Below are 9,120 nucleotides of genomic sequence, written 5' to 3'. Positions count from 1 at the left end.
TAACTCTAGAGAATTCAGTACCACAATGGAGTACTGAAACAAGAAACTTTAAAATACAGAATTGGCTATTTAGAAGGGTTAGTATAGTGGGCAGTGAGGACCTACAACTTTTCTAGGTTGTGATAACAGTGGAAAAATTGGTCGAATTATCATCTGCTGTGTTTGGGGACTAAGAAAACACAACTGTATCAAGGCTATAGTTTTGGAGATATGTTTGGAAAATCCCAGGTTTTTCATGTATGTTTTTTACTTCTTATTGAAAATAAAAGGATGGAAAAATATATATAATCAAAATAAAATTGTTATAGCTTTTGTTAATAGCAAATAAAATAGACTTTAAACCAAAAAAAAAAAACCCTCTAGAAATGGATTTACTTCATTTGGACATATAACTTAATGCACCAAATGTAGCAATTATAACAATACCAGGGCTTCCCTAGTGGCTTAGTCGGTAAAGAGTTTGCCTGCAGTACAGGAGGCCCGGGTTTGATCCCTGGGTTAAGAAGATTCCCTGGAGAAGGGAGTGGCAAACCACTCCATTATCCTTGCCTGGAAAATCCCAGGGACAGAGGAACCTGGTGGTCTGCAGTCCATAGGGTTGCAAAGAGCATGACTGAGCGACTAACACTTTCACTTTCATAACAATTCTAAACTTGTATTGCTTATACTTGCCTAAAACAACTTTAGCATTCAAAGTATATAAAGCAAAAAGTGAAGGAAATGATTAGGTGAAAAGTGGAAGGGGAACATTATGGGTCAGGTTGGCAAAAACTAAACTCAGAGATCAATGTTAACATTACAGAGACAACCAAACTTCGTATGTACATTCCACATGGGAATATCCACCACCACCTATGAGATAGTCTTGCTAAAATTTTGAACCTCAATCTGATCAAGGCTCTAGATCACGGGAAGCACAGAGTACAAAGGAACAAACAAAGTCTAACCACAAGAAGGTAATCAGTGAAACTCACAATGTGGAAAAAATACAGGATAAAGGGGCCCTGTGTCTTCAATAAATACATTTAAAGGGGAGAAAAAGGACAAATGCATAGATTAAAATAAGTTTAGGACATTGTCTTAAGCTCAGTCATGTCTGACTCTTTGCAACCCCCTTGGAATTATCCAGGCCAGAATACTGGAGTGAGTAGCCGTTCCCTTCTTTAGGGCATCTTCCCAAACCAGGGATCAAAGTTGGGTCTCCCAAAATACAGGCAGATTCTTTATCAGCTGAGCCACCAGGGAAGCCCTGTCTTAGGCTGGTTCCTCCCCAAAGTGAATCTTTCATGTGGGAGTGAGAACCTAGAGATTAAGGAAGTGAAAAGAGAAAGAGTGAGAACAGGTTATGGATGAGGAAATCATTCAATCCCATGGGAGCTTTGGAGATGCCATATGAAATACATCTCAGAAATACTGTAGGAGAGAAAGAGGGACATATTTATTGGCTCACATTCTCCACTGGTCAAAGTTTGCTCCCAAGGGCATTAACTTGCCCTTCTGGGTTTTGACCGTGAATGTACAAGAAATTTCCTACACTAAAATAACTCTGAGAACATTAACTCTTCCAGGCAAACTTGTGTTTTGGCTTTGATGGTTTAGCTCAGAGAGGAGGACTGAGGTCAAAGTCTAAGGTGATGTCTAATAGGAGACCTTCTCACTTTAAGCTGAGATCCCAAAGGGCTCAAAGTAAGGCTGAATGAAGTATTTCCAAAATCTCTCTCTCATCCACAGAGGACTACAGAGAAAATGGCCTTGGTACTGAGCTGAGTTGAGAGATGGGGAAAGAAGGGAAATTGTTTTTGGTTTTAATATTTATTAATTTATTTGGCTGTGCCAGGTCTTAGTTTCAGCATGTGAACTCTTAGTTGTAGCATGTGTGATCTAGTTCCCTGAGCAGGGATCAAACCCCAGCCCTCTGCCTTGGGAACACAAAGCCTTAGCCACTGGACCACCAGGGAAATCCTAGAAAACAGGTTCTTAGGTATACAGCCCCTTGTTGTGTGGGCCTTATAGGAATTTTCAGGCAAGGCTGTCTCCAGAAGTCAAGAATTCAGAACATAGCATCATCAGTGAAAAACTCTTTGAAAAGAATTTCTTCTGAATGTAACAGCCAGTGAAGTCTTCAGACATCACTGACTCAATGGACATGAGTTTGAAAAAACTCCAGGAGTTGGTGATGGACAGGGAGGCCTGGAGTGCTGCAATCCATGGGGTCGCAAAGAGTCGGACACAACTGAGGGACTGAACTGAACTGAACTGAAGTCTTCAGATTCATGTATGAATTTATAGAAGATAGGGGCTAGAAGCGGAGAAGGCAATGGCACCCCACTTCAGTACTCTTGCCTGGAAAATCCCATGGATGGAGGAGCCTGGTGGGCTACAGTCCATGGGGTCGCTAAGAGTCTGATACGACTGAGTGACTTCACTTCCACTTTTCACTTTCATGCATTGGAGAAGCAAATGGCAACCCACTCCAGTGTTCTTGCCTGGAGAATCCCAGGGACAGGGAAGCCTTGTGGGCTGCCATCTATGGGGTCACACAGAGTTGGACACGACTGAAGCGACTTAGCAGCAGGGGCTAGAAGACTATATTAAATGACATATTTTGGTAAACAAAACAATCCAGAAAGATATTCTACAAGAAAACTGACTGTGTTTTTCAACAAATAAATGGCGCAAAAAATCAGCATGGGAGAAAGGGAACTCTCTAAAATTACAAAAGACTTGTTATATATTGCGTGTTGCCTTGCTTCAGTCATGTTCGACTCTTTGTTACCCTATGGACTGTAGCCCACCAAGCTCCTCTGTCCATGGGGTTCTCTGGGCAAGAATACTGGAGTGGGTTGCCATGCTCTCCTCCAGGGGATCTTCCCAACCCAGGGGTTGAACCTGTGTCTCTTAGGTCTCCTGCAGGCGGGGTCTTCACCACTAGCACCACCTGGGAAGCCCTGTTAAGCGCATATAAACTGAATACAAAGTATCGACCTTACCTGGATTCTAATTAGAACAAAATCAAGGAAATTTGAATGAAAGTTGGATATTAGATGACATTAGGGAATTCTTGCTTAATTTATAAGATATCATAATGATATTATAGATCTTTTAAAACTTATTTGTTAAAGATAGATGCCAAAGCATTTATAAGTATGAAAAGATATGACACCTGGTATTTTGCTCTAAAACACTTTAAAATATATCAGGAGGGACATAGGTAAAGTGTTTATTCACAAACTGATCTTTGTACACAGAGGGCAAGGAGAGACTAAAGAAAGAGGCAGACCACTCCAGACTGGCAGGTGGCAGGTTTAATAAACAAAGGAAGTTACTTACAAGGGCTTGTCTTTGGTGGCCACAGGACAGGCAGATCTCCACATCAACCTTATAGAATCTTATATTTTATATGCAGACCTTAAGTAGTTTCAGTCACATATAATGTTCAGATGGTCTCAACAACTCTCTCAAGGCTGCAGCCGTTAAGCAGGAATGGTGGGTAGAATTGTACATTCCAAGTTCAGTTCAGTTCAGTTCAGTTCAGTCGCTCAGTCGTGTCCGACTCTCCGCGACCCCATGAATCACAGCACGCCAGGCCTCCCTGTCCACCACCAACTCCCGGAGTACACCCAAACTCATGTCCACAGAGTCGGTGATACCATCCAGCCATCTCATTCTCCGTCGTCCCCTTCTCCTCCCGCCCCCAACCTTTCCCAGCATCAGAGTCTTTTCCAGTGAGTCAACTCGTCTCATGAGGTGGCCAAAGTATTGGAGTTTCAGCTTTAGCATCAGTCCCTCCAATGAACATCCAGGATTGATCTCCTTTAGAATGGACTGGTTGGATCTCCTTGCAGTATAAGGGACTCTCAAGAGTCTTCTCCAACACCACAGTTCAAAAGCATCGATTCTTCGGCGATCAGCTTTCTTCACAGTCCAACTCTCACATCCATACATGACCACGGGAAAAACCATTGCCTTGACTAGACGGACCTTGGTCGGCAAAGTAATGTCTCTGCTTTTTAATATACTATCAAGGTTGGTCATAACTTTCCTTCCAAGGAGCAAGCGTCTTTTAATTTCATGGCTGCAATCAGCATCTGCAGTGATTTTGGAGCCCAAAAAAACAAAGTCTGACACTGTTTCCACTGTTTTTCCATCTATTTCCCATGAAGTGATGGGACCAGATGCCATGATCTTTGTTTTCTGAATGTTGAGCTTCAAGCCAACCTTTTCACTCTCCTCTTTCACTTTCATCAAGAGGCTTTTGAGTTCCTCTTCACTTTCTGCCATAAGGGTAGTGTCATCTGCATATCTGAGGTTATTGATATTTCTCCCAGCAATCTTGATTCCAGCTTGTGCTTCTTCCAGCCCAGCGTTCCTCATGATGTACTCTGCATATAAGTTAAATAAGCAAGGTGACAATATACAACCTTGACGCACTCCTTTTCCTATTTGGAACCAGTCTGTTGTTCCATGACCGGTTCTAACTGTTGCTTCCTGACCTGCATACAGGTTTCTCAAGAGGCAGGTCAGGTGGTCTGGGATTCCCATCTCTTTCAGAATGTTCCACAGTTTATTGTGATCCACACAGTCAAAGGCTTTGGCATAGTCAATGAAGCAGACAGGGTGTAATTGAACAGGACCCTATGGGGCCTTCCCAGGACAGGCCCTTCCCGCATATCCTCTGCTTCAGCTCCTCTCAGAAGTATTGACACCTAGAGAACACTACCTAATGTATGTTCTGGGGCTTTCCAGATGGCCCTAGTGGTAAAGAACCCACCTGCTAATGCAGGAGACATAAGAGACGTGAGTTTGATCCCTGGGTCGGGAAGATGCCCTGTAGGAGGACATGGCAACCCAATCCAGTGTTCTTGCCTGAAGAATTCCATGGACAGAGAAGCCTGGTGGACTACAGTCCATGGGATCACAGAGTCACTACTGAAATAACTTAGCCCACACACATGCACACAAACACCTTCCTGAGTTGCTTTTTACAGATGTGGAAACTCCTCACCAAGTGGAGGATGGTAAGTACTTGATAATCATGAGCACATAGCTCCCAGACCTACAGGCACCTAAGGATTGATACCACCCTGTTCCTTACCATCAATCAGCGAATTGTGCACAAGTTGATCACATAAGCTTCAGACAACACCCCACACCCACCTGGCCTTCAAAAATGCTTTGCTGAAACCCTTTGGGGATTTCGAATTTTGGGGAGATATGAGCCATCTGTCTCCTTGCATGGCCCTTCAACAAACTTTCTCTGTTCCAAAATTGAACATGTTGTTTTGCTTGGACTCACTGTGTGCCTGGTGCAGGAACTTGTGCTGACAAGGGGAGAAGGTGAGTAGTCTCAGCAGCAGAATAGGCATTATAAATAAAAATTCTCAGTCCCTTCCCAGACTTTCTAAATCACAAGCTCTGAGGATGGGGCCAGCACTCTGTTTTAACAAGTCCTCTAGGTGATTTTAATGTATATTAAAATTAAAAAATGATTGTCCTAGAGAAACTTTTTTTAAGGATATATATATAACTTCCTTTGTGGCTCAGTGATAAAAAATCTGCCTGTCAATGCAGGAGATGCGGGTTAGATCCCTGGGTTGGGAAGATCCCCTGGAGAAGGAAATGGCAAACCACTCCAGTATTTTTGCCTGGGAAATCCCATGACAGAGAAGCCTGGCAGGCTACAGTCCATGGGGTCGAAAAAGTCAGACGCGACTTCGAGACTATAAACAACAATATATGTATTTATATATTTATATTTTATTTATAGGTTTATTGACATTAACTTACATATGATAAAATTGTTTTAAGTGTCCCCTCGGGAAACAATTGCACCAGGAGAGATGTACCTTGGACTTTCCCCATTCTTTCCTTTTCTGAGAACTTTTTAATTGTAGGGCTTCCCTGGTGGCTCAGACAGTAGAGTCTTTCTGCAGTGTGGAAGACCCAGGTTTGATTTGTGGTTTGGGAAGATCCCCTGGAGAAGGAAAGGGTAACCCACTCCCACTATTCTATCATCCTAGCTATTATATAGGATATTTTGGGACAGGGAGAAGTGACATTCTTGTCCTTTAGCTATTGACTGCCAAACCTTTAAGAATGAATGATAGTGGGAATTCCCTGGAGGTCCAGTGTTAGGGCTCTGCGCTTCCACAGCAGTGGGTACGGATTCTATACCTAGTTAGAGAACTAAAACCCTGCATGACATGTGGCATGTCCAAAAATCTCCAAAAAACAAAAAAAAAAAAAAAGGAAGAAAAAAGAGCAAATGACAGAGACTTCAAACCCCAGTTTCAATAGCTGGCTGAGACTTTGTGGTTGCCTTCGATCAGTTCAGTTCAGTCGCTCAGTCGTGTCCGACTCTTTGCGACCCCACGTATCACAGCATGCCAGGCCTCCCTGTCCATCACCAACTCCCAGAGTTCACTCAGACTCATATCCATCGAGTCGGTGATGCCATCCAGCCATCTCATTCTCTGTCGTCCCCTTCTCTTCCTGCCCCTAATCCCTCCCAGCATCAGAGTCTTTTCCAGTGAGTCAACTCTTCACATGAGGAGGCCAAAGTATTGGAGTTTCAGCTTTAGCATCAGTCTTTCCAATGAACACCAAGGACTGATCTCCTTTAGAATGGACTGGTTGGATATCCTTGCAGTCCAAGGGACTCTCAAGTGTCTTCTCCAGCACCACAGTTCAAAAGCATCCATTCTTCGGCGATCAGCTTTCTTCACAGTCCAACTCTCACATCCATACATGACCACTGGAAAACCATAGCCTTGACTAGACGGACCTTTGTTGGTAAAGTAATGTCTCTGCTTTTTAATATGCTATCTAGGTTGGTCATAACTTTCCCTCCAAGGAGTAAGCGTCTTTTCATTTCATGGCTGCAATCAGCATCCGCAGTGATTAGGGGTCTGATGAATACATTTAATGTAAAATGCCTGCATCTGGGAGAAGGGGGTGCATGGGTATTAAGCAATTCAAGGGGTGAGCTGGGCAGACTCTATAGACTGACTAACCAAACACACTTTTCTAGAAAATTCTTTTCGTGACCACCTCATCACAGACCCTGGGAAACATTAGTTCTGGATTTGCTTTCCCAGCCTCCTTTATACAGGAGGGATAGCCATATGAATAGGTCTGATCAATACTACATAAGTGAAACACGTCTAGAGGGGCTTTCGGGAAAACTCTTTCTTACTTGATAAAAGGAATGTCAGATGTTGGTTGCCTCCTTTCTTTCTTCTTTGAATTTGGATATTAATTTCAGGAGTTCTTGCAGCTATGGGGAAATGCCCTGAGCAAATGCCAGCAATCACTTACCCCAACAATTCTGCAGAGTAACAAAGACAAAACCCCTATGTTTAATTAAGCCTCTGTTAGATTACTCTGTTATTTTCAGAAAAAACTTATATTAACTTACACATCACTGCAAAATGCTGATATTTCCTATCTCATTTTATGAGAACTAAATATGTAAAATGTCTAATACTTGCCAAGGCAAGCTTCTCTCTCTCATGTCCCTCTGTCCATCTTATTTCCTGGATCAATTTTGATACCTTTGGAGATAAATTATAGTTCAATTATACTTTAAAAAATTAAAGCAGAGGTCAAAACCATATATAATATTCTAATTAGCAAAGGTGTCAGTTTTCTGCAAGGATATGATAATATTTTGCATTTTGTTCTGTAGTTTTATTTGTCATTCCTAATATTTCTTGTTGACTTCTTTGATCAGAGAGTTTACTGCTCCAGCAGCTTCCTGTAAGTGTTCACAATTGCACTAAGCCTATTTTAATTATTTCTCTCTAGATGCATTAAATTGTACTTGACTGTGCAGACACTCCCTTGCCACTTCTTCTGTAAGTTCACATAGTCTAGCACTTTATGTTATTTATCTTTGCTAGTTTCAGTTCGGTTCAGTTGCTCAGTCCTGTCCGACACTTTGCGACCCCATTTAGCTGCTGCCTAAAAGCAGATCTAGTAGTTCAAAACAAGATAAAAGGCAGCAGCAGCCCATAAGTGTGTTGAGCAGTGCTCCTTTCCCTAAAATAGCCCCATTTCAGGATCACTCCTTGACCTGAGTGTTGAAAGCTTTTTAACTTTAAAATGTGTTTATAATATGCAAATATGGCTGGGAGACACCTCAGAGTTTATTGGTTAGGATTGAGCTGGGAGCTAACACTGAAAGAAGGGTTATTAACAGAGTAGTGAGGGTGTCATTGTTGGCATTGAGACCCAACAATGGGTCTCAGAAATAAAATACTTTATTTTTGAAATAAAGTATTGGAGTTCAACGATTTTTTTTTTTAAACTGTGGATTTTCCCTCCCAGACAATTTATAAAAGGTGCTCAACCTGATCTCTGGGCTTCCCTGGTAGCTCAGCTGATAAAGAATCAGCCTGCAACGCGGAAGACCTGGGCTCGATCCCTGGAGAAGGGAACGGCTATCCACTCCAGTATTCTGGCCTGGAGAATTCCATGGGGTCGCCAAGAGTCCGACAAGACTGAGCGACTTTCACTTTCACTTTCAACCTGATCTCTAGGGAGCCTCAGAGATTGACTCCTGAATAATAATGGATTTCCTACCTCTTTTCCAGGTAATTAAACCAAATTCTGGACATATTACCAATCGCTTGTAATCCAACTTTAAAATGGATTTTGTGGAGAATATTTCAAAGGTTTTTGTTTTTGTTTTAATCCTAACTAGTTTCTCCTGTTACCCCTTAAATCTGCTACTCACTTTTTTTGAAGAACACGTTGCTATAGTGACACTCAAACTGACCACAGGCACTCAAGACTATCTGATTTTCTACGTCACAGTGTTTTTAATGCCAAATCTGAAAACACAGCTGGCAATTATAGCGATTAGCGCTCTCAAACTATCCAAAACCTTCTCAGAACCAGCGAAAAGTGCTGCACAAATACGCCCATTCTGTGCATCCATTACATGCAAGACACTGCACTCCATCGTCACTCATTATTTTATTTACTACAAGGAGACCTGTCAGACCAGGAAGAAGGAGACGGGCAAGGTTTGCGGAGGGCGGTAAACAGCATCCCTACAGCTGCAGGATTCAGCGTGACGAGCGAGTGTCTAGTGCCGGGAGTGGCCAGCCAGGTGCA

This window comes from Moschus berezovskii, chromosome 3, assembly GCF_049115385.1.
Source record: "Moschus berezovskii isolate FMDL1 chromosome 3, NW_MosBer_1.0, whole genome shotgun sequence".
NCBI classification, from domain to species: Eukaryota; Metazoa; Chordata; class Mammalia; order Artiodactyla; family Moschidae; genus Moschus; species Moschus berezovskii.
Note: the sequence above shows the minus strand (reverse complement) of the source record.